Source organism: Pagrus major, chromosome 20, assembly GCF_040436345.1.
Source record: "Pagrus major chromosome 20, Pma_NU_1.0".
Classification (NCBI taxonomy): domain Eukaryota; kingdom Metazoa; phylum Chordata; class Actinopteri; order Spariformes; family Sparidae; genus Pagrus; species Pagrus major.
Window position 1 is genome coordinate 18,511,691 of NC_133234.1, and position 27,671 is coordinate 18,539,361.

Here is a 27,671-nt window from a genome sequence, read left to right on the forward strand (position 1 = left end):
AGGTCTTTTTCCACCAAAGGTAATTTCTGAACATTTGGAAGAAAGGAGCCCAAGGGAGGCTGTGGCTTCCAGGCAATTCTTCATATAGAGCTGATCTGAACAAAGCAGACCTTTTGAGGTTGGCATTGGACGTCTATTAATGTATGTGTGTAGTCTTAAATAATTTGTTTGGATCGTCCTAACTGGCACTTGAATGACATAGAAATGCTAATGCTACATTTCTGGTATAGATCCTAGTCATAATCTTAATTGTTATGTTTGTATGCATGTAAGATGTTAAAATGGGTTCTCAAGTCCGTAGTTTCAGTTTCTGTGTTTTGTATTTTAAATTGTGAAAATGAACAGATTTTCAAAAAATAATTTTGAGATTATTTGGACAGATATTATGTTTGTGATATGATTCACAATCATCACAGCAAATGTCACAATTTTTGTTTTTCACGAGAAAAATCATGATGATTTGACTTTGACTTCGGATTTCAGATTTCAGATTTCAAGACTTTATTTACTGTACATAGTACATAGTACATAGTACATAGTACTCATAACAGTACACAATAACAAAAACATACCGTAGTATAATGGTGAATAACCAGAATAGATCTTTAGCAAAGGTTAAGTTATCAAGTTTACATGTCATCTTTGGTTTATCAGTCTGTAATAACGTATAAGGGTATTTACCAAACATCATGTTTTCTTACGTCTGGAAAACAAGGTTTGTATGGCATGGCATTTCTGCTAATGCTGTTTTGTCATACGTTTTTACCTTTATCAAAAAGATTGCAGCTTCTGCGATTTGGATATTGCACTTGGCCATATTGCGATTTCGCTAATATTTAAATTAATTGTTACCCCCTAATGTCAGTAGTTATTCGTAGTTATTACCTTGCAACAATAGGTTACAAAGGGAACTTTGCTGCTGTAATATGTCCAAATAAATGTAATATGATTCCACTTTGTCCACACAAAACGAGGTAGCATTGTGGTTTCACCAAAGGACTGATAGATGCTTTAGGTCTCAAGAGGGGCTTATTTTGGAGAGGGTTTCCCCGCTCTGACAGCTTCACTCAACCTGACACTCCTGAACAGCGGCTCTGGCCCTGACAGTGTGTGCCACCAAGGCACTGGGATATGTCTGCATAAAAGCCATTTATTGGTACATTTCTAAATGTTAACGCTTGTCAGCTTCAGTTTCTTTAAAGACCCTCACCTCACCAGGGGGATAAAATGCCTGCGCTGTTCTGGGGGTAATACTCCTCCGTCCCTGACAGACAATGACAAAAACGCCACTGCTTGTGGCCTCCGCCACTCACACTGAGGTTTCACATGGGAGCGAGTGCTCCTTTGTCCCTCGGCCTAATTTATTTATGTGGCTAATCTTCAGGGGGTGGAGCAGCCATGCTCAGAGGTGTGTCATTTTACAGGGGGACCCACCGGAAGGATCAGTGACCTTGCAGAGACTTTGCGCGTGATTCATTTCAATTAGAGCACGAGATCTGTCTTAGCATGCAATCGCAAAAACAAGGGACACATCTCCGAAAAAGTCCCAGAAGTTCTTACTCACAATGGAGCACTTGATTCCTCTCTCATCTATCATTTAAACTTGTACTTAGGAGATTCTCTGCAGGGAAGTTAGTCAAATTACCTGAAATAGTTAATCAAAGTTGACCCTAGCTTTGACAGCTGTAGTCTGGTTTAACATGGCATGAGAGCTGCATCGCGGTGCTCCCATAAGATTCAGTGTCAGAGGCAAGACTGCATTCATCCTTACCCCGCAGCATTTATTTGGACAGAGGTGCAATGGCAGCAGAAAAGGAGTGGAGGAGATGGAGCCTTGATTAGCAGCAGCCTTCCCAGCATGCTCTGCTATGACAAATGACTGACTTCGAACAATATCTAAGGCGATCAGGATAAAGTACCAACCATTTCAAGGCTCAGCAAAATTCTAATTCTAATTAGACTTCGCACCACACACCAAATAAAAATTGTTCCCATGGCATTTTGGCCTATCAACGGTTTCTCCTATCGCTGAAACAAAACGAATAAAGAAAATGATTAAAGTGATAACAAAGGCATAAAATTTAAATTATTGAGGCACCACATCTGGGATCTGTATGTCACTGCGCTGCCATTTTTACCCTCTCATTCAGCACTCCATTCTCTCTGCATGAGAGAGACTGCAAAACAGAGGGAGGCAAGGAAAAGGGAGAGAAAGAGCAGGAAGAAATTGTAACATTAAAAGGTAGAAAGCGAGAACGCAAATAGGCCTTCAGCTTTAGCGTTATTAATGACTCTTCAAAGATCTCCGACTTTTCCAATCTCTCAGAGAAGCGCATGAAGGAGTCTGCAGATGAAGCTGACCTTCAAAATGTTCTTTGGTCTTTAGTTAAGAAATTCACTCGCCATTATGGCATCATTAAGGAAACAAGGATAAAATTACTCCATGGTTAATGGCCTATAGGATCCCCCACCAAAATTTGTTTCAGATCTAATAAAACTGTGCTTAACACACTCGAATGAATTATGAGGACTGTTATGCAGGGTATTAAAATGTGGAAAATAGATTTTCGAGAGCTTGGAGGACTGGACTTTTCGAATCAGATAGTAGAATGGGATTTTCTGGGCAATAAATTCCACCATGTCTCAATTTAATTTCTTTCAGCTCTTAAATCTGAAGGTATGATTTATCGTGTGGTTTTGATCTTCTCTCAAATACACTGTGGCCAACTTTGCTATTTCCAAGAAGAATAAACACAAGGGTGCGTTCACATGTTCGACGCTACATACGTGAGCACACAAAACGGCTTGTTTTCAAACACTGTTTTGCTTATAGAGCTTCATTAAGAAAAGCAGTGTAATTAACAGGACATGCCTTATTTGAGGTAATCACTTATTATTAAGACCTCCATTAAATTGAGGTTTGCATTTACATTTTCTTAACATGCTGTTGAGAGAAAGGATGCAGAGCTGGTTATTAGCATATCGCATCAGAGGGTAGAGAAAAGCAGGCAGGAAGCTGTTATGGAGAAAAATGAAGCTGCAGGCTATTGAGGCTCTTCATTGTCTCATATACAACCGCATCACAAAACCCGCAGAACTGTGTCATTTCCACCACTTATTACCTGCTATTGTAATCCAGACCCGGATGCCATTGTGAAATACAGACTTATTATAAAAAGGGGGAAAAGTTAGCCCAAGATGGTGCCACAGAGAGGTGGTTTGTGCGGTAATGGCATTTGCTCTCTTTAAACTTTAATCTTTCCTATTAATTCCCTGCAACTGGAGAATGTACGAGAGTTAATGTTCCATGAACGTGTTTCTCACTCCGCAATCTCTTCAAGCTAATTACCTTCAGGTGCTAAATGGTGGGAAATTGCCATCCATTTGGATGAGAAAAATTTCACCTCCTGCTCCCTAGTGAAACATTTTTTTGCCGGGCACATTAAGAAGAAAAAAAAGAGGAAAAGAGGCAGGCCTCCACCAAGGTAAACAGTGGTCATAAAACTACCTCTTCCTGGTCTTTTCTGTCCTCCTGCCTGAAACAGGAAACCATAGTCCCTCTCTCCCACCACATTGCTTACCGGCGGAGGTCAGGTAGAGGTCAACAGGTGCTCCTCTTGACAAGGGGAATGCAGAACAGATGTTTGATTGGCATGAATCATCTAAACTGCCCATTAGAAACTTATGATGTGAAAGGATAGGACTCCTGGTGCTAGGACACTTTTTAATTTGATGTCCAAACAGAACGGAGATCTTGAAGTTGCTGCATATTTAATGAGACACCAGTGGTTGAATGTCAAGTATCACTGCAGCAAGAATTGAGGTTGTGCCTTCAAATGGGTGGGCAGACGGCATGTTTTATTGTGTTTTTATTAAACTTTAATATGATTTAATGCAGTTTTCTGGGCCTGAATTGACAAAATGTCATTCCTATCTGCTATGATAACATTTTACTATAATCAATAGATTAGTTACTGAGATGCATATATATAGTAGGGCTATGTATCATCAGAGTATAATGTGTCAATGTCCAATCAGCGAATTTTCTAGCAGTATGGATACAGATAATTTAGTTGGTTGAAGATAATGGTGTACTCGCTCAACCCTAGTATATAGTGACATAAGTCAGGTTTCCATTCATATGTACAGTAGTGCAGATTTTAACAAAGTTTCCAGAAAACCTGAAAAACTTACAGCTAACTGAACCTGTTACATTACCGTTATATGATTACTTATCAGCTTACTTACCAGTTGGTTCATCGAGATGAACAGCAGGTGTTGCTAATTGTTCACATGGCCGCCTTTAAGCCATCGCAGAAGAAGAGGGCACATTAAGATGACAGCATATACAGCACCAGTCAAACCTTAAATGGTGGAAAACAACATAGAAAACAGAAAGGAAGTATGGCATTTGTGTTCCACACAGATCTGATGTTTTCATTTTGCTCCATTTGGCTTTTGTCGATATATCATCTCCTCCTCCCTAGCCAAGTATAAAAACTTTTTTGCATTATTTCAATTTAGTTTTTTATGTGAAAATTGAAGTTGTTCAGACCATTGTGTGGTTACCTCATGCACTCCTTTGTAAATGTGCTTGTAGTGGTGCCATAGTGCTTCCATTATTCACAAAAAAGTTATGAATAGTAGCTAAACAAGGAACTTTAACAGTGAGACCCAAGTTTTTAAGAAGAAGTTGTTGTTTGAATTGTCCCCAAACTATACGCATTCAGTTATTGTCATACACAGTGTAGTTAATTGTTTCCAAGCTGCTGATGGGGAATCAAACTATGTTGGAAGTCTTAAACACGGAGTCCATCCAACTGTATTCAGCCCCCTGTGAACTCCATATGAAACCCCTCACGGTGCAGTTCAGCGGGTTCTCAGAAAGAGTCAGGAAGATGCATCATACGAGGGGAGTAAAAAGGCCAGCTGGGATGGGTGGGCCACATTGTGATCACTCACCTTCATCCCTGATTTGTAGTCATTATCCCTACCAGCGTTTGAAGATCAAAAACAAGGACAGGGAGAGTGATGGGGGACAGAGAGAGGCAGCCGGAGAAAGAGAATGGGGGAAATGAGTGAAGGAGGGAGGGACAAAGAGACGACTGGATGTGTGTGTGTGCGTGCGTCTGTCCCAGTGACTGCCATTTGCCCCTGTTTGGTGGATATAGGAGTGTAGGTGGCAGCGATGTTGGGGAGTGGGTGGGGTTGGGAGGAGGGTGGATAAGGGTGATAGCACCTTAAAACCAACCAAGCTGCAAAAGCAATGAATATTAAATTCACGCCTAAATAGCTGGGTCTATGTGAAGCATTACTGTATTATAATTTTAGATTTGTCACCGATGGGATGCAGGTTTGAGTTGGAACAACAAGGCACGTCAGACCAATCTTTACTCCTCTGATAACGGCACAGCTGTAAATTGATAATCTTATCATGAATTATTATGAATTTGGCTTTTGGTGGTCTTGCAATCGGACAAATGCATATAAGGTGTGTTTTATTTGTGCTGGCAAGTGTGATAAGGTAAGACAGTAAAAATAGGAACATATAACAATTAGAGGCAAATATAATTTCTCTTTACCCATCCATGTCCCAGGCAGAGTGTAAATGTTGAAGGACTCCCATCAGGCCTTTGTATAAATTAGCCAAACCCTCACTGTGCTGAAATCTATCCCCAACTGTTTGAGTGAGAAAGCAGAGATTTTTCCCTCCTTTTTTAGATTTAATTATCTTTTGTTGTTCTTTTTATCTACCTTCAAGGATTGTCCTCAGTGGGGGGTTAAAAGAATGGGAAGTGGAAAAGACGAGGGGGGTGTCTGATAGTGAGCGGCGGGTATGTAGGGCTAGTTTGTCCTCTGTTTGATCTGATTCCTTACAATGACACAGCGGGAAATTAAATATGAAACCGAATTAAAACCACTACTTAATGAACAACGGGGAAAACAAAGTTGGCTCCGTTCCAAATTAAGCGAAAGTCTAACTTCTCCTCCGAGCGTTATCTCTTTAGTTCGGCTCAGTCTGAAGTAATTTTCGCTCCATTTAGACACAACATTTAGGCAAGTGTTTGATGATTTGTAATAAAATCCCAATTTCAAACCATTTATCTGTTAAATTTATCTCAAAACAGTGCACAGGACATGAAATCTACACCAACTTCTGACAGTTTGAAGTGTAAAACCCAGCAGTTTAATTACTTACCTCATTTTTTGTGTGATGGATCGGAGGTGAGTTATCCACAGTGGCAAGCCTTCCCACATATTGATTTAATAGACTCTCTGAAAGAGCTTTGCTTCTCTCCTTTGAGAGAAACAACACATGTAGAACATCAGCTGAATTCATGTTGTTAAATAATTTAGTATCAACCTTTACTGTATGTGCAGTCATTCAAGTGAAGGCTGAGGTACAGTACAGAAATATAACATCATTATTGGCTGTTCCATTTGTTTCTTTTCTGTCGTTTGTTGCTCTGTATTTCTGATACTCTCAGCTTTAGATCGCTGCTCCTTAAAAAATATTCCAAAATATTCGGCTATACCTGAGTTTTTATTATGTTTTTACTTCATTAAACATATAGAAATATATGAGAAAGAAAGGATGGATACATAAAATGAAAAAGAAGCCGAATCATGATGAAAATGGGCAAACGGGCATAATCAAATACTAAAGTAAAGGTTGTAAATCTAATTTTTCTTCTCCTTTCCATCACCAGCAGTATCATCCTCCCTGTAAACAAATCAGCAGATTGTTTCACTTCTGACAGGTGGAAATAAGGGGGAATAATTTCAAACTGAGAGAATACTGGATGCAACAAAAACACTGTCGAATGATGCCTTTGGCAGGTGGAACTGCTCCCCTGCCAAACTGTCACCATTTAGGCCCCGATAACGCAGGTAATTGCATTTCCAGAAGAGCAGGAGCAGATGAAACATGCTGTGGACAGATACTGCTGGCACACTGGCCCCTTCTGTTGGAAAATTTCATTTTTCCACAAGGAAGCCATGAATGCTAAGGCTGAATCCAAATCCGTTTTTCCGCACTTTATCAGTGTGTGGCCCACCAAGTGGGGAGATGGAGGTAATTCATTCAGCTGAGACTCACCACCCTAATCCAATTTCCAGCCTCCCCCAGCAAGAGATAATTACAAGTATTAAAGCTGTTAGGACAGGGGGGAAAAGGGCCCTCTCTCTGAAACTCTGCTGCAGGCCCTGGAAATATCGACTGAGCGGGGGGATTTCTGCTGGGAGAACTCAAGCTAAGGTATTGTTCAAAACTAAGAAAGTGTGTTAACTAATGAGGCAAAGGGAATCTCAAGGTATAAAAGGACACCCATAGCCACATGTCATTACAGACCCCAGGACTTTTTTTCCCCCCTCTTTTGCCTCGTGCATCACTTAAGCCTGCACGAACAATTGGTCATTTCATGTGTAAAGACAAGTCGGGGTTCCTGCACAATCAGTATGCATATAATAGTCCTTGGAATGTCCCATCGCGTTTAACTCCATATGAACTTCAGCATCAGATATACAGCTCTTCACAATCACTCCAGCTCTTTAAGAAATACTCTAAACTCAAGATGTGATGCCTAAATACTTGCTTAAATGCCTAAAAAGCTTCTGAAACTACCAAAACAGTATCATAATGTCCTCCAGGGTGAAAAATCTCACTTTTCACTGTTTGTCCTTGCCGCAGCCACTCGAACATTGCAGCCACCTACCACCCCAACCACTGGTAAACTATACCTTTTCATGCCTTTGAAGCCACAATAGAGGACTGAGGGTTGCTTTTTTTCCCCACTGCTTAAACTTTGACTCCTCAAGGAGCGGAAGCTGCAAAAAGCTCTAATTAACGGAAGCAGAGACGCTCCTGCGCTCCCCCATTCAGCGCGCCACAATAGACAAACCTATGAAGCAGAACCAGGAATGGAATATTGAAGGAATGAATGGAAACGCACCCAAATAAGAGACCCGACATCACCCCTGTCCACTCTTAGTCCCTGCTCTTTATTGTGTATCTTTGTTGAAGAGGGTCTGCCACAGGAGTCCCATTCTCTATCAATTACTGAAGATCAAAGAGGCATGGCGAAGAAGCATGTAAAGAAATGTGTGTTATTGAGTTTTTATATCATCTGAGACTGCTTTTCTATGAAAGTATGTTTAGTCACACTCAAATAAGAAGTGCCCAGAAACACCTAGTGCATTTTAAACGTTATTGCCAAATCTGCACAAGCCACTAAATGTGTTATTTTACAGAAGCAGCAGAAAATGTTCAGACCTTTTTATTCTGCATTTTGGTCTTTGTCTGTACACAGATAGTGACCAAGAAATAGGCTACATGTGCAAGATTGTATTAACTCAATTCAATTATATTCCTTCATTAAATTAGTAGAACATGATAAAATGGCCAAAATATTGATGTCAAAAATACTGCAAAACCTGCAAAAAAAAACAAAAAAAAACAAACTGAAAGCTTAAGAGACTGATATAAAACTAGGGCTGCAATTAACGATTATTGTTATTGTGAATTAATCTTTCGATTATTTTCTTGATTAAGCTATTAGCTGTTTGGTGTCAAATGTCAGAAAATGGTGAAAAATGTCAACCAGTGTTTCCATAAGCCCAAGATGAAGTCCTTAAATGTCTTGTTTTGTCCAAAACCCCAAAGATATTCAGTTTACTGTCATAATGGAATAAAGAAATCATAAAATATTCTCATTTTAAGAATGGAATCAAAGAATTTTGACTTTTTTTTTTCCAGAAAATAAAAACTGAAACCGATAAATCGATTATTAGACTAGTCGGGGATTAATTCAGTGGTTGATAACTAATCAATCTATTGTTGCAGCTTTATGAAAAACATGCCTTATAACTGGTATGTTTCAGTCCTTAGAGTCAAAACTAAACATGGAGAAGCAGCTTTCAGTTATAATGCACCACATATCTGGAACAAACCCCCAGAAAACTGCAGGTCCGCTCCAACTCTCACTTCTTTTAAATCAAGGCTGAAGACCTTTCTGTTTGCCACTGCCTTTCACTGAAGCAATTTTATCAATATCTTGAACTGCACTGTAACTTTTATTGTCCTGTCTCTTTTAAACCTATTCTATTTTAGCTTATTTTAGCTTATTTTCCTACTTGTTTAAATGCAATTTAATGTAATTTTATGCCCCAGAAAGGCACTTTGAGTTGCCTTGTGTCTGAATTGTGCTATACAGATAAACTTGCCTTGCCCTGCCTACAGGAAACAAGAGACAATACTTTACTTTGTGGCCTTAATGTGAAGCACTTTTCTATATTTAGGTGTGAAAGTGTATCTGGTTCTACTTAGATTTAAAAAAAAAAAAAATCAACATTGTTTCCCCTAACAGGCATTTTAGAGACTTCCCACAGCTCCATGCATATTCATACCAGCCATTTTAGAGACGTGCTAATCCAGTTAATGAGACTCACACTGGTCCTTACCTCATTTCTATTTAGGTGTGTTCAGTGCTCCAAGATGAGTCAGTTATCACAGTTTGAATGTTGTGTTAATTCAACAAGTTCCATTAGAATAGATGATAGGAATGCAATGTTTTTCTCAACAGAGTGGTCTAATTCTGCTCTGACCTGGTTTTGATAGAAGAAATCGCCTCCTACTGCAATCCAGAGATTTAGGTCATTTTGTTCCCAAAGTGTAAACAATGAATACCTGAGAGTCAGTGATGGATGTCTTTGAAAACGTAAATAAGGCAAGGCAAGTTTATATGTAAAGCAAACGTAACGAGGCAATTCAAATTACTTTACATAAGAGATTAAATGCATTAAGACAAGATATCAAAGAGAGATAAAAGAAACAAACATAAATAGGGTTTAAAAAGAGTAACTTAACATTAAAAACTAGGAAGATCAAACAGCAGAGCAAACATTTCTTTTTTTTATTGGTGAACGAAACAAACAAAAAAACGCAACAACAAACACATTGAAGAACAAAACATAGACATGATAGGCAATTATACAGGCAATAATATTAAATAGTTATAATTACAATGATCAACGATGATATTTATTTATATGATAAGAGTCCAGGAGGAGAGATTATTGAGATTAGCTTGGCCATGTGTGGTTTAAGTGTTGTTGGAGCAAAAACTTCTGCCTGTTACAGTAAAAGATGTGGGTGAAACAGAAGAACCTCTGCCCAATTGAGTCTGACAGTCACAATTCAATATACCTGGGATAAATAGTTGCATATTACACTCAGGCGTAATTCAGTTGAAGAATGGTCTTACAGGAAATAGTTCTTGCCTTTGAATAAATTGGGTATTGGTAATTACCCCTCTCATTTAAAGTAGGCATAGAGACAGTCTAAGAATGGTATGTACTGTACTATATTGTTGCTAAAGGGGCAGAAATAGCCTTGCTTCTCATGTTATCTGAAATACTGACATTCCTATTCTTTACCAAGAATGTTTACTATTGTTTGCAAGCTTTATTTCCTTGAAATATTACATATCCTCGGCGCAGGGAGAAACTGCAGCGTGTCTTGTGTGAAGTTTTTAATATGTCACAGGCATAGTGCTGTTTGGAAATGCAGTGTATTTTACTCAGCCCCCAATAATCTATTCTGTTCAGCCAGGCGCACACATTGACAAATGTTTCCAGCATTAGGTATTTACCTAGTGGAATGTAATGGATGTAAAGAGTTTGAAAATGCCTGGCGCACTAACAGCATGGGCAGTAGCAAGACTATCTAGACTGAGGAGAAAACACACTATTCAAAACAGAATCAATGGTTCTGAAGGATGGTGTATGTGTGTTTGTGTGTGTGCATGGTCATGTGCGTGCATGCATGTGTTTGTGTTTATGTGTGCACTTCTGTTTGTGCTCTAAAGCGCTGACTGTAAACGTACCATAAGTCACTCTAGACACAGTAATAGTTTCAGCAAAATCCATGCAGTGGAAATGTAAATATTTTCCCCAACGCAAAGACAATGTGGAGTCATTTAGTGTCACAAAGTGTTCTCGTCTGCAAGCAAAAAATGTCTTCTTGCCGCCCAGGAGTTCAGTGGTGAGAAGTTACAGAAAGTAATGCAGCCTGCAGGACATCCAACACGTGAATGTGAGAAAATTTAGAAAGGACACCAAAAACAGCATATTAATTTGGAATTTTTTGCATTTCCAATTGACTCTACGCCGAACACCTATTATTGTTTTAGGTGCTGTTTTCAAGGAGTCATCCAAACACTGCTAGGAATAAAATTATGGTTTGGATATTGTAGTCGACTCCTTTGATTGTATTTCTTGGTCATAGCCTAATAATAGTCAATACTCAGTGCTCAAAAGACAAAAAAGTTTACTTTTATCTCTCAGTTGTAGAATGTAAACCACCACCAAGATAACTTCAGTCCTTACTGTTGATCTCGCACGTGTGTGACAATGAGAGGTTGTAAATGTAAGGCCATGTGCAGTCTTATGTATGTACAGTTATGATCTGGAGAATGGAGCTTATGTAAGTTTGATTTTTTTGTAAAGTGTTTATGATAAAATAGAAGTTATAAGTTTAGGCTTCAGTCTACAACTTTTTGGTAAAAAATCTTTTTGTTCTTCTTTTTCTTTTGTGCTTTTTTAAAGCCCTTTAGTGCTCGTGTCATCATTTGATGTTTCCTATAGCGTTGCCAAATGCAGTTTCTTAGTTTCTTTTCTTTTAGCACAGTTAGTTTTCATACTTTTGTGTTGTAGCAGCTGCACAAGCTTATATAAGACCTAAATAAGTATAAATAATGAACAAAATTCAAATCTCAGTCAGTAAATAGAGATGGGAGAAAGTTTTAAGGAAAAAAACAACATAAACCTCCAAGTCTCTGGAACTGTCCCCTCTCTCCCTTTTCTGTTCACTTGATTTACATCATTTTCATACTTGTCGAACCATTCAAAGACCACAAATGTCCTGTTTGAAAGCATATGTATTTGTCATGTTTCTTAATATTCATTCAGGTTTATCCTTTTAATTTGTCACCCATCTGTATCTAATCAAAGAAAAATAATAATTTGACGAAGTATTTGATACCAACTTCCAGGTCTTCACCGTTTACATCTCCACTTATCGATACCTGATGCAAGAGATACATTTGGTCTGTACACAAGCCCCTTAACATGGTAAATCTACATGTTGTTCCCTGGCAGCTGAGAGATGAGAGCTTCGGCTGGGACGGTGGTCTGCTTCGGGACAGTTTGAAGGGGCTGATCCCCGGTTCAGCTTGGATTCTCCTCTTCTCATCTGTTGGCTGATCTTTTTCTCTCTCTCTCTCTCTCTTTTTCTCTCCCTGAAACTACTTTTCAGCCCTATAGAGGCCTACACAGCCATCTCATTCATTACATGCACCATGCGTCCCGTCAGACGTACAGACGGCCAGGACACTTTCAGACAAAAAAAAGGGGTAAGCTCATTTAAAGTATGAAGATTTTATAGGTGTAGCTTACTAACACTGTGCTTATCCAAATAGTAGCAACATTATTGGCTTTGTATGAGAAAAATGACATGTAAATATACATTTAAAGTACTTTTTTTTAGTAAAAGTCAACTTTAAAAGTGTTTTGAGAATAATGTGATTATAAAGGATAAGAAAAAGTCAAACATGTGGTTAGGTTGAAGAAAAGGCAGGTCTGACACATCAGAAGTCCCATATATCTTTTAGAAATGGGATTTATAATCCAGCCTACAACAGGAGGGCTGCTATGATGTGCAGTCAATATATGGGTGGTACTCCCCATAAAGGCCTCGGCCTTCTTTCTGCTTTTGATTTATTGTCACAGCAGCTCAGCTCAGACGGCCTCATGAAACCTTTGTCAGTCCACTAATGACACTGTTTTTGTTATTCGAGTCTTTTTTTTTTTTTTTTTTGTCTCTTTTGCCCAGTTACCATCCTTAAACTGTTTTGCTCTAAATTCCTGCAAGAAAAGAGTCACTGTCCCACTTCTATACAGAAATATATTATGTTATAAAACTGAGGATAGTAGTTTAAGAGGAAGAAAAGTGCATAAATGGTATCTTTTATTCAGGAGGCTATTTTATGATTATTCAAATCACAAAATGAGTTGTTCTGCTGAAGTGAAGAATTAATCATGCCATTGAGAAATAATGTCTTTGAAACTGTCCATTAAGTTCAGTGTGCAAGAGGAAACTGTTAGTCAGACATGCAACTGGATATAATTTAGCCCCTAATCTTGAAGAGATGGACAGTAATAGTTTTATTTGAACAATTACGAAATTATTGTCAATGACTCACATTCAAGGGTGGTGTTTTACGTAGACACTACACATCCATCCTTTAGTCTCTTACATCTGCTTTTTGTTCTTTTAAAGGCTGATGTTTTATTGTAGTAAAATATATTTGTTTGGTCAAAATGAGCAGATTAAGGCTAAAATGTGTTAATATATTTAGTTTTTTCATGAAGTTACTCTATTTATTCCATTATTTTTAGCAAGAAAAGGTCCAGAACTGGCTGCTTTATGAAACCGACCCTTTTGCCAAAATCCCCTTGTAATTTGAGCTTAATGTTGCTCCAGACGAATTAAGTGCAAGTTAATGATTAAGCTATGAATCTATCAGACACTTGGTATGGGAAAGTTTTTAGGGAGGAACAGCTTGGCCCAGCTCAACGATCATTAAAACGTGCTGACAGCGATGGGAGAACAAGTTCCCACTTTGATCCGATGACAGACCTGAGCTCAGCCTAACGTCATCCTCCTGCTCTGCCTCCGCTCTCTCTCACTTTTATTAACTCTGAGGTTCAGACAACAATGTCGTCCACTCAGAATCTGGCAAATACACACTTGGAATAGTCATATCAAAGGAATTATGGCTTATGAAAAACAAAGTGCACTTGAGAACTGTTTGGCTTTGTTTCGCTTCACATAAAAAAAATTTGGGGTCAAAGATTAGCAAAATAGGAAGTCAGGATGTTTTTCTTCATATCTCTTAATTTTAGTTGTGTCATTCTTGATTAATATGTTTTTATTTAGTATTTGAAATCTAACAATCACGCTCATTAATGTCTGTCTATGCAGTGACCGCCAGCAGATTTATATTCTTGGCAGCCTCACAATGATCTCTATTCTGTATATTAGCTACTCTACATAAATAAAGCAGATTTTTGATAATTGGGATGTGATATTAAAACCGCATATAGTTCTGAACATTTGCCGTTAGTCACAACTACGTCTGTAAGTACTATTTAAGTCTTTGACATCTGACAAAGACAGATGGAGGAAGAATAAAACAAAAGAAAGTTTCTATGAAATCTTGTTTGTTTGTTTGTAAGAGCAAACTTTATTGTTTTTTTTGGAAGGATTTATCAGCCGCCTGAATCGTGTCCTGACTTGAGCCTCAGCATTAGGTGACAGTTGGTGTAAGTCAGCCGTAAGCAGCCACACCGGTGTAGAAATGAAGGTCTTCTGCTGCCCCCCAGGGGTTTATAGAGGAGATCGCAGGCAGTCCTGCAGCCAGCAGCTCTCTCTGTTTCATACAGGACTCATTTGAGGTGATACAGCTTAAGTATATGTGTACGGTCATGCTGAGGGAACAGATCTCAGGACAGTAGCGTGGACGCTGTGTTCTTTTATATGAATATCGTGCTCAAAATGCTGTAAAACTATATGCTAGTACTCAGTTTTTTATTATAGTGTATGTGAAAATACACACTATTTCATTCCACTGTGGTTGTTAAGCCTGCACATTTAGTATGCAGATTTTACATTTCCATTTTTATACGTGTTCATATTCATTTATTTCGTGCTACAGTAAAAAATAATGCACATAATGCAATAATATTAGATTGAGTGTTTTCTTGCAGCTGCTCTGAAGCTGATTTTCAGATGAGAGACAGACAAATACATCAAATTGGTATTTAAATGACAATTAGCACATCTGTGTAATGCCATAAAAACAATCATGGCCTATGTAAATATTTAATCCAGCTGCAGAAAACGGCCTTAACTGCAATCCATTTGTTAAGACGTCTTATTGAATCGCAGTATGGAGCTTCAATTCACTGTAAAAAGATGAAACGCTGAAGTGCATTAGGACGCAGAAATGCTCATAACATCTGTTTCCTTTGTGTTACAGAGGATATCGCTTTGTAGCGAGCAATATGTGCCATCAGTGACTGGTGGAATAATATTTGTGTTCCCCCCTCAAACAGACACACTGTCACAGAAGCACTTGTCTACATTTTGTAGTTGCTCGAGGAAAATAATTGCCTTATCTGCAACTGTCAAAATGATGAATGCCCTGGAGAGCACCGAGAATTGACTGATGGAATTGGGGGAAAATCTAATCCCTGATCTGAACACTTTGTATAATACATTAACCCCTCTGGTACAATAGGCTGCACAGAAACAGATTTGTATAGACTTGTAGAAATAAATTCAACAGAGGCTGAAGGATCGATAAACATCAGGAGTTATGGCCTCGTCTGCATCGAGTCAAACAGAGCGTCAGGAAACATTAGGTGCATTGAGATGTATGCAGGGGGCCGCGTCAAAGAATGGATGCAAAATAAAATATGATACAGTGCATTATCTGCCACATATAAAAGTATAATTTATATGGATAAATAGAGTAATTCATTAATCCTAAAGGGAAACTGTGTTGCAACAGCCAGGACACATGTGACAAATGAGGGTAGGTTAGGACCAAAATACAACTGAAAAGTCAAAAAATATACAATTACTCAAATAGAATAAATAAAAAGTCAAGTAAAAAAGTACCTAACATGAATTAAATATACAGTGTACAAATGTACAATGATAGAGCCAGTGTCAGAGTTACTGTATTTGAGCAAGTGAGGCTGAAAAAATAAATAGAATCACTGTTCAGATCCATCCATTGATCTGTTTAATGAAGAATAAAAGGGAAAAGGAAAAGATGACTGACAGACATATAAAAGGTGAAAATATGAAGATTTTCTCAATGTTGTAATATAATTGGATATGGAAAATGTAAGCAGATCACATCTGAAATAATCAAAAAGATGTGCCAAGGCTGTAGGTTTGTTTCAGCATTGCGGGGGGAGACACATTAAGTGAGGGTCAAACAGGGTTTGAGTGTCAAACACTTCGTTTCAGTGCTTTTTATGCTCCAGTTTTGCATCAATTTCTATCAGAAATGTCTTTTTTATGTAAAGGAAAACAGAATTCAGTCGGCAGGTAACAATTCAAAATATGAGGGAGTATAATGCTGTGAGGCTCTCAGGCAAGCGGTTCCTGAAGAACAAAAGTCATCTGCTACTTTAATTTTTTATTTGGGAGGGAGACCTGTCTCCTCCGTCCCTCCTGAAATCTACACCTCTGGTTATTGTGTTTCCACTGCTGACAAATCTCTTTGAACATTTAAACCAAAACTTCAGTAATTCTGTTTTATTGCAATTTTCTTTACAGCTGCAAGGATTAATCAGTTAGTTGTCAATTATCAAATTAATCAGCAATTATTTCACTAGTCAATTAATCACTGAGTAATTTTCTAAGAAAAATAAAGTCATAAATATCTGATTCCAGCCTGGTAAATGTGAATATTTTCTGGTTTCTTTACTCCTGTTTGACTGTAAATGGAACGTCTTTAGGTTGTTGGCAAACCAATATATATTTGAGGACATCGTCTTGGGCTTTGAGAAAACTGATCAACACTGTCACCATTTTCTGACATTTTATAGACCAAACAACCACTTGATTAATCAAGAAAATAAATGACTGAATATACCAAACTAGGGCCGCAGCTGACATATTTACATTGGCAATCTGTACAATAACACAAAATGTTAATAACAATGTAAAACAAACAAAACCATGCACTATACAAACTAGTATTGAAGGGAGTTGTCACTAATAAGCAGTTTTACAAATGTTCTTGACTGGAATCTTACCTTAAGAAGAATATTTAAGTGACAAATGACAAAGAAATAATGGCGAGGTTTAGAATTCAGTGCTATAAATGAACACAGTGTGATATGCAAAGGAGCATGATGGGAAACTATCTTGTACTCTTCCTCTATCTGTCGACAAGCAGCAGAGTGGAAATCTCACCCAGATATGAGGGGATATCTCTCCTGATTAAAACGATATTAACTTTTCATAACCTAATGTTCTAAAATGAAGTTTGCTAAAAAACGAATTGCCGGCGCCTACCTGTGAACGAGTTCTCCCTCTTTTTTGTCACACTCGGCTGGAATACATTATCCCCAATATTAGGAGAGAACATACCTGTAACAGGTTAATGACCTCACACTTTCCACACCATTTCACTTAGCGGGCCATAGCCAGGAAAAGCTAAACGCTTCACTCCCACTTCACTAAATTATGAATTAGCCAAAAGGTGAGGCGATTAAAGATTCAACATTTTGCGGTTCGACCAATGGACGGTCTCCTCGTTGAGCTCGGGTGTGATATCTTCAACCATTAGCTGAAAACTGTCTTGATATCCATCACGGAGGGTATAAATATTGGAAGAGGAGAACAAATAATCCAGAAATTACCAATCAAAGAGTTTGCAACCTCAGAGAAATTACTTACTGTAGTATAAATAAAATCAACACAGTCTTCATCTGTATACATTAATAAATAACTCACACATCGGAAAGCATGAAGGCTGTTGAAATATTCCAACAGCTTTCATTTTTAACATGTAACCAAGCCTGATTTTGATATAAAATGATGTTCAAACCACAATTATTAACATTAACGAGCATTTTCTTAACACATTACCTTGAATTTGCACAAATCTACTTGTAAACACTGGCGTTTCCAAACACCTACAGTGGCCTTGGCGTGTCAGACTCCCTCAGCCTCACCCGCTCCGTAACGAGCGCTGACAGGTCACATGGCGCAAACTGTGATGTCTGAATAATTTGAACAAATGCTAAATCATTGCAAAGCAGCCAGAGAGATCAGCGACGTGAAAGTGAAGTGTTTGCGCTTCCCCAAGGCTCAGTGGCATCTGTTCTACATGTGTGCAGCAGCAACATCCATGTTTCACCAATTAATTGTGCTTGTATTAGAGTAAATATTTGACTTTGAAGCGCTAAAGCGTTAATTGGGGTCCTTTATTTCTGCAAAGGATTCCATGCGTCAATACTCCACCGCAAAATGTGAGTTATTTAATGGGAAACCCTTTAAATGAGCAAAATTCCTATTAAATATCAATGAATTTTAAACTTGTAGCAGTGAGCCTACATTTCAGAATCTCCCAGCCTTTGAGTCCTGGAGTCTGTCTTAAAAAAGCGTTTGTTCGGAGCACAAATCAGCAGAATAAGACAGGCTGATGTCTCTCCTTAATTCTGTAAATTGGAGGGTTGTGAGTCCAATTACGGTCTGATGGTTCAGCTCGAGGCCACCAGGGAGAGCTGTGCTTGTTTCTCAGAGCCACTGGAACAAACCACCCTAACAGCCTGAGCCTTACCACAAAGAAAGTAGTATTAATTACCACTACAGTCTTTTTTTATTGGCTTTGGTGATGTTTAAACACAGTAAAAGAGGTATTTTGTAACAATCCTGTCTGAGAAGCAAGTTCAGATGCAGCTTTTAAAATGACTTGTTTTTTAAATGAGGTTCTGACTATGCCTCCACATCAGGAGGAGAGGATATAGATCTCGTCTTCCTGCAATTATGATTGCGGGACTTGTTCTTTTTTAACCTGGCGAAGGAATTATGTACATGAAACCTCTGCAGGATGTGAGGTTGTTGGGGTCTGTTGCTTCTACTGGCCATTAACTGGGGATTAGTGCTGGTGGGGCACACATCCCTTTGAAGAGGTAATTCCTCACACTTCCTTGCTATAGAAAATCAGGAAGCAATCATAGTAGAAACCATGCAGATGGTCCAGACAGGGAAGCCTGTGACAATTTTTTTTCGCCGGCCACAATTAAGACTTGGAGTAGTTGTAGCGGCTGCCATTGTGAAAACTTAGCACATCAGAAAATTCAAGGGGACATCAGAATTAGCAGGAAGCGCTCCCAGCCCCGCCACGCAATCAAGCTTAAAACTGAAGAGGGGTAAAGGGTAACGGCGACATCAAATATTTCTCTTTTTTTTCTCTTAATAGTAAAAGTGTTTACAAGCTTGTGGAGTCACTTCACAGTTTCCCATATATCTGTCAGCGCAATATATCCAAGCATGAGCAAGGCTGTAAGACTATAAAAGTTGCCGGAGGGAAGATCGACATGATGTCACACAGAGAGGCTCAAAGAAGTTAAGAATATATGTTAGTGAGAGTAATGACAGTGCATGAATCATTGTGCTGCTGCTGGAAAGAAGAGAAAAGTCATGAGTGCTGTATGTTGGAGCACACTGACCTCTACAGGGACAAAAGGTGACTAGACACATACTGTATCTCCACTGGGAGTCTGAGGCTCTGCTGACATTCACTTTTCAAACAGAAGGAAGTCATCTGTATATTTGAATTTTACAAGTTTCTTCTCAGTGATTCCCAAGTTGAAACACTTTTAGAAACGTTTAGTGTGTTTAGGTTTTACATGTGTCCCTGGTTTCCTCCGGTGGTCTCTCTGGTAAATTGTTAGCATGTCGCCCAAGCCAGCCAGACAGTGTTGTATATAGAACTGGGGGTTTGTCACTCTTTCAAAGCTGTTGCTGTATTTTGGTTCTCAAATAACTGACTTTGTAAAACCAGGGGCCACTCGGTTTTTACTTGCAAAGCTAAATTGAAGGTTGGCGATTGCGCTTGTATTTAAAGTTTGCACATAAACTGGGAGTTTGGAGGCAGTTTTGAGGGCTGCAGTTGTGCTGTGGGGCTCACAGTGGGTGTTTACTCTGTTCAGTTTGACGTGCAAGTCAAAACACAAACATATGAATTATCTTTCTTTATGAGGTGCAATTCTGTCTTTACAGAGTTCGCTTTGGTTTCTCCCAGTAAAGAGTCTATAAAGGCAGTCACTTGGCCCATATTATATGTTTTATCTTTGTTTTGATCATGCAATTTTAAGGATTTCTTCAAATGATGTCAAATCAACTGTAATATCGATCAATATTTAATCAGTTTTTGTATTTTTTGGTTGTTTCTCTGCTGTGTTGCTCCCAAAAACTAAAACTTAATGCCAATAAAGTAACTCTGAAAGAGATGTAACCAAGACAACCCTTTGCAAAACTCCAAAGCAAATAAAAAAATAATTTGTAATGTTTATACAGCAGAACATATTCAAGTTTTATTAGCTGTTTTATTTGATTACTTGTTCACATACTGAAACCAGCACAAAGGTTTTTTTTTTATCTCCATACTTGCTGCACGTTGTAAATTATATTACATTTCATAAAATCTAAATCCTTTAATGTAAAGTATGAATCCTGTACTGTATTTATACATTATTGCATGTAACACATACTGTATACAACCATTTACAAAAATATTTTATCAATATAATAATTATTCAATGTGAAATCATTATACATTACAGAATTTGCATGCAAGTGACATTAATTAAAACAAAAGGAATTATTTCAGCTCCATAAGTATGACACAGGTAAAGCTACCTTACATGAAATAGGATAACTGTGAGAGACCATATTGAACTTAATGATAAAGATAGGGCTGCAACTAAGGAATATTTTACTTATCAATTACTCTGCTGGTTATTTTCATGATTAACTGTTTAGTCTAAAAAGTCGTTGTGAAAGGGGCTCATCACAATTTTCCGGAGACGTCTTTTAATCGCTTCTTTTGTCCAACCAACAGTCATTTAGAATCATACATGACAAAGAAAAGCAGCAAATCCTCTCATTTAAGAAGCTGGAACGATTAATCGATTACCGAAACAGTTGACAACTAATTTTATTTCACTCGACTAATCATTGCAGCTGTAATAAAACAACTTATACGCAATAAATCTTCACTGAGAGGAAGAATCGTGTTGTGTCGTTTGGTCATTTGTGATGGCTCCAAACAAAATCTGTGTAATTAACTCAAGAAGACAAATAGTTTACAATTTTAGTTTACAAAGGTAAACTTTTACTATATACAGTGTGCAGTTTTTGAATTTGTTCTACTAAGCATTTTAAAACCTTATAACAAAAACAAATTGTAGAGTTGAGAGAATTGTTGAGTAGACAGAAACCAAAAATCTGTATGACCTCCTCTTAGTAAACAAAACATATGGCTTCGATGAGAGTTGTAGAAATTCAGAAAAATATCTAATCTAACACTTAATATCCATGATAATTAGAGAGCATAAACCATTTGTGGTCTGCTGGATGAGCACCTGTACAGATGAAACCAAAACATCATAGCCTTGTTTTTTTATCCTTTCTTGAAATCATCTTGCATTTACTGGCTATGCTAGCCTCATGTACAATCTGCTCATGTATTAGTTAATATATTAATCTTCGATTTGGATTTAAGTTATATCATTCAGAGTAATAATAAATCTTGCACTGCATTACTCTTATGGTATTATTGTTGCACTATGTTTAGTAAAAGCTACTGGTTGCCAAAATTCCCCTTAGGATCAATAAAGTGACTCACTGCCTGTGAGTCAGTCAAGATTTTAGGTCAGTAAATAATCATTTGTGTGTTTGCACTGAAATCCAACTTTGCTTCACTACAATCACGTGTCATGTTATCTTTCTTTTAGCTAAACGTCAGCGATGTGACCCAGCTGGAGGGGCCCTTGGAGCCACAGTCACAGCTCCCTCTGCTTCGAGCTTGCTGCCATCAGATAATAGGGTACTGGGTTACACGTCAGTCTGCCAGAGGTTTTGATTAGCAGCATCTGTGTGAGCAACTGGTCATTTACGAGCCATGTGAGAGGCCCAAGTCGCCTGTGGGTACTGACTGACACTTTGTCTGGATTTTGTCAAGCAATTTAACCACAGATTTCCTAATTTATTGTATGTGTTGCATCACTTAATGTCACAGCAAATCCTGTTCAATTTTAAAGAAGTTGATTATTATTTGACAAAGCTGACATGTTGTGTTCCAACTCTGTGCAGTGCATTTCAGACTAATCTTGATGACGTAAAACTGGATAAGTGCGTCTCTAAGTCAGTGTTTATTTAACCAGAATTCCCAAATGTTAAATACAAGAAACTAGGTGTTCCATCATCTTCAAAGCTGAGTTCCTGCCCTTGGAAAAGTAAAGAGAGGTGTGCCTCTCCCCTCGCAGGGGCCTCCTTCCTGCGCAAACTAAAAAAGTACCAAGGTGGCTGAGAGAGGGGAAAGGGCGGCTGAAGCGCTGTTGATGGAGTGAGTAAGCAATGTATTTGGTGGTTTGATGCCTTGCTTCTTCTCTCAAAATGTAGAAGTGTCCTTGAGCAAGAGACTGAGCCACAAACTGCTGTAGATGAGTGTGCAGAAATGTGAAAAATGTAAGTCGCTCAAAAGGACAGTTCACAGAGATGTCTACCTTCTCTTGAATATAATGCAACAAGATGGTACTCGGCTTGTGATGCTAAAAGTTCAAAAAAACAAATTGAGAACACTCAACAGCAATGTCTCTATCCAGAAATCATGACCTCGTTACTCAAGACAATCCACAGACCTTGATGTGATCAGATTAATGTGGGAGCCAATTTCTTTCTACCAAACTACGCTCGCCACCGTACGGAAGGAAAAGTGCATCTGCTCACGGACAAGAGGCTTGTGCTCATGACAGCGATTGATTTAAACATTAATGGCTTCCTCCTCTACTGAGCTGTAATGACATTTAGCTTACTTAGCATGTCTCTCGTCCATGAGTAGATGTTTCTGGTGGTGATACGGTGGGTTTTTGGTAGAAAAAAAAAATAGTTCCTACATGAAACTGCTCACAGCAAGGTGCTGAGTATCGAGGTCATGGTTTCTGGAAAGAGACATTGCAGTTAAGTTTTTCGAATGTGTTTGTTTGGCACTTTGAGCAAAAGCAGAATGCCATCTTATATTTAAGAGAAGGCAGACAGCTCTACGGCTGATATCTCCAAAACTCGGCAGATTACATCAAAAAAATCAGGAGGGATAAATAGCTCTACAGGTAAGAGGTGAAAATATGTGTTTTTGATTTTAAGGGGAACATTCCATGTAGCATAAAACCAAATGAATGTAACATAAAATGTAAAACACTGGGCAAGCTGCCCTGTAATAACTATGTATGATATATATCATGTATATACTCTATATACATCATAACATGCAGATGCCATTTAAAATGATTTAAATTATAGTCTTTTTTTCGTGGAACTCCAAATGAACCAATAACCTGGCAGCTCTGGAACCCAAAATCCTTTAAGTGCATATTTACTGTAACACAAAACCACACATTGTCAGTCATAAGAAGAGAGGCTTCAGTCCAATCAGCTGCTGCTCATCTGTCATCGGGCATTAATGAAGGGTCTTGGCCTCACCACCTGTTCTGCATATTCTAGTGCCACACAGATGTTTGTGTAGCTGCAGGCGATGTTGCTGTGAGGCCAGCGGTGGTTGTCCTGGGCGGTATGTGCAGCACCCGTTCAGTTTGTCCTGCCCGAGTAAAAATAATAATATAAGTCTTCTCTGTTCTTTGTTTAAAAGTATGCACACCTGAATGTGTCCTCGCCAGGACACGCAGGTGCACGGCAACAAAAAACAGCATTTTTCTGTACTGCCCTTCAAAGGCAGAGAGCAAATAACTGTTTTCAGGCTGCCTGAGAAACTGTATAACAGATAAAAAGGTTGTAATGCTTTTATTTTTTTTAGGTTAATTTTCAGGTTTACCAAAGACGACATAGCCATAGAAACCACAACTGCACTGTGCTGTTGGATTGTCTTCACAAGCTACTAAAAGTGCATTCAAAATGTTTTCTTTCTGCCTTCTTGTTCATTTAAAATCAAATAAACATTATTTTGATTATTTACAGTTACAGCTTAGTATAATAAGAAGGAAAGGATAATAAATTAGCATACAATTAAATACATTTAAAGATGTAATTTAAAGGTAACTTAACGACCAGTAAATAACATGAATTAAGCCTGAATCGGAAGCTGAGATCGCAGCTACTAAGATCTTCTAAGGTACTTAACCTTAGCAGGAGTTAAGCTAGGTATATCCATCATGATTGGCTTTCTGCCTCATTTACTTGTGAGGAATAACTAACTGAATCGCAAAGATGTCAGTTAATCAATATGGATAATTTTCTTTCACAAATATCAGTTAGGGAGAAATCAACAAGTAAATTTGGCTTCAGCTTAAGTTCAGGCTATTCTTGGTTATATCACAACAGAGTGCAAAACGTGCCACAACAGTGAAGTGGAGGTGTTCATTGCATGTACAAACATCTTTAATTTGTATTAAATGCAAATAGCTTCTAAATAATTAGTGGTAGTCTGTCATTCAAAAAAGGAAACCACAAGGATATTAAGAAGTAAGCACGCTAAATGGGTGAAATCACGGATAATACGATGGGCTGATTTTTTGTTTCAGTTTCTCTCCTCATGCACTGATTCACTTTGCAACATGCTCAATTGGTCATAAAGCAGCTGACAAGGGCCGACTAGTGCCGACGGTGCAGCACACACCACAACAACTAGGGCTACAGACGCTCACCGACAGTCCTGACATTGGCTGACAGCCGATCGTCAGCCTTGTTTGTCAGGGCCTGTAGGGTTCAGTGTCTTGCCCAAGAAAATTTGGGACAGTGGAGCCTCAATTTACACTTCTAGATTATACTTATGGCACGCTGGGCAGCTGTACAAAACCAGAATGCAATAACTAAAAAGCCAAATTTATAAAAGCAGGAATGGGTCTTAACTCTTTGTCTGTTTAGAGAAGTATGATGGTAATCCTATAAGAAATCCTATTGTATTATACTATTGTATTGTATACCAGCTCGATTTACACACTGGCAGAGACAGAACCTGTTCTTAGGATGGGAACAATGTGAGCACATAATTTAGGTGCGCTTTTGGGAACAGACCTCATTTTTTTGATAAGAATCTTGCAATAAGAGAAGGTAAATGTTAGCTTGTTAGACGCTTTGGCCTCTTTATATAACATGTTTTTCTCTGAGGGGAATTTTACCCGTACTTTATCTGCACCCACCATCCGTATAAGACCTCAGCCTTGTGCACTAGAAATAGAGCAGCTCTGTGTACGAGAAATGGCTGAGGTGCAAAGGTATGAAAATATTCTCTTCCTGCTGCTCCAATCAAAGAGAGTGAGTGGCCACTGTGGAAAGGGCTGACTTGTTTTCTGCAGTGTATACTCTTCTCCCAGTTTTATACGATGTATATTTAGAGGTGGCAGAGATAGAAACAAGACAAAAGACAGAGGGAGAAGAAAACCGTGAGGGATTTAATTGTATGTTTGTTGTATATATTTATGGCTGAATGTGTTAGAAATACCTCTAGATGGTGGTTTGAATTCTTTTCATCATCACTTTCAACTATTTAAAGGTGCAAATTGTAACTTTTTTTGTTCAAAACAATAAAAAAATGAAAAAATGAGCTAAAATTATCAACAGAACTACTTAAGTTAGCATGCTAACCAGCTAGCCCCAGTTTAGTCTGTCCTCGTCTCATAATACCACTTTCTACCTCAAGAGGTGACAGTCTGATAGTATAGTTCAGGTCTCCAGAGGTGTCCCAGCATTGTCTTCGTCGTCCCTGGAGTCAGAGTCCTAGTTGGAATCGCTATATATTGCCTTGGTACTGTATTCCCTGTTGTCATACTTGAGTCCATTGATCTTCCCATTCTGGTGCCAGCGATCCCCGCTCCTCCTCCAGGCAGGCTGCTGTGCTAGGGGTCTAAACGACACCAACTCTCCCCTGGTGCTCTGAACTCCCAGTAAGGGCAGAGTGCGCAAACAAGACCGTTAGCTGCACGGCTAACTGAGCTAACTAGCTGACAGAATTACAGCAAGCAGCAGTCAGCAGTTACTCTGGTGATATGCTGCCCCCTATTTGTTATGAGCATAGATTTGACAAGTGGCCACTTAATACATATTAAGAAAGGTGTAATAGGAAGAATATGCATGCTAACTTTAGTCAACACCTCTGCAACAGAATACAAAGACATCTTGACATAATGTCGACACTGTTGTTTCTTCACATTTTGTTGATAAATGCAAGTTTTCTCTAATGTCTTAAATTAAAATTCTGGCCATATATTACAAATGTTGAATGTTGGTAAACTTGACAAATTTCTATATGATCCTCTTTTATGCGCAACACACTGTCCTACTGTGGCATGACACACAGTATAGGGGTGCATCCATTGTTATTTTTAGCACTGTGGTTTGTGGTCAAATGTGGCCAAAATCATATCATTAATACAGCCCATAGCTCTATTTTTATCACTGACCCATATTAAAATTATCACAGTATAATAATGTTTGCTATGACAACTCCAAATCCTGAATGCCACAATAGGGCGCGACAGTCTGTAATTATTGCTCCACTTATACTCAAAATAAACGGTCTCCGTTCCTCGGTTAGTGGTGCATGATACGCTATGAGTAACACAAATGACTCTTTGTGTCTGCAGCTTCTCCTTTGGGAAACTTCAAAGTGAGGGAAAAGGTGGGAATAAAAGGCCACAATTTTGATTTTCGGAATGGCTGTGGTTTAGTTTCTCCACCATCATTTCCTGCATGTAAAAATGGATACTTCCGGTGGTGATTCTGGTCTACTGACAGACATTTTTTTTTACTTTATTGGATCCTTTAATCTGTGGCAACCACGCAACAGCCTCACATGGTCGGCGCTCTCATGGCATCTGTTACGTCAAAAAAGAAAAGGCCTGTTATTACACAGTTGAGGCTGGAGATTAATCTATAATTGGTAAATGCATCAACATCAAATTGGTAAATGCTCCTTCTGCTCCTTTTAGCCCTAAACTGTAATGCCTGTTTTATTGTGACTAATAGTGGCAGTAGAAAGGCACTTACTCTGTATTTGGAGCGAAGCCAGCAGAGTGGGACAAATGGAGCGACCCATTCAGTACTTCTAAATTTTTTTAAAGACCTCTTCGCTCTGGCTTGCTGCTGACACAAAAGGAGGTATTGATGTAAGGGAAGACTGAAGCTTTGTGTTATGCCCACCAGAACTGGCTGTGGAAACAGTTCTTTCACAGACCTTAATTTAACATGCAAATGGTGGCACATCTTGTACTCAAGAAACCTACAGTAGGCTCATTTTATTTGAGCTATGCTGTATTTTCATGACAGTCAGGCATTCCAAGAAATTATGCTGTTATTTTACGTGATTAAAATAAGTTTAAGTGGAAAAATTAAACTTGTTTTCTTTCTGATTCTGGTTAATAGCACCAGCCTAATGGAATGTAGAAAATCCTAAATGGTCTGCATTTTTTTGTTTTTTGGCATGGCAGTAATACATTTTGTAGCTTTGAATCCTCTCAGGAAGGAATGTTGGTTTGAAATGTACGTATCACGATTGTATTTACACCAAAAAAAAGGGAGAAAAGGTAAGTAAATATAGGAATGACACCTATTCACTGAGAATCAGAGCAGTGCATTGTTGTCTTGTTTACTCAGCACCACCTGCTGACCTAACCCCAAGTGTTTACTTAAACTCTCCCCTCACCCACAAAGCCATTGTTTGTACTGCTGGAGGCTGACTGAAGCTAAATGTCATGCTGGATGGCCTAAACCAAGGAATATCCTTGGCATTTCAAACCAGGATAGATATCTAAATTTAGAGTGGGAGTAATGCTTTAGGGTTTCTTGTGGG

General features: G+C 38.5%; 1 long non-coding RNA gene across 3 annotated transcripts in view; it reads left to right on the forward strand.

Moving 5' to 3' along the window:
• LOC141016113 (uncharacterized) overlaps positions 1-22,011 on the forward strand; it is a 68,434-nt gene extending 46,423 nt beyond the window's left edge. For 2 of the 3 annotated variants that reach the window (XR_012180577.1, XR_012180575.1), the window contains exon 3: positions 12,314-12,408. This is a non-coding gene — a long non-coding RNA (uncharacterized lncRNA). Of the gene's footprint in view, positions 1-12,313; positions 12,409-21,606 lie in introns of those variants that run through there. The other variant, XR_012180576.1, reaches the window with a different exon arrangement.
• Positions 22,012-27,671: the final 5,660 nt, after the last annotated feature.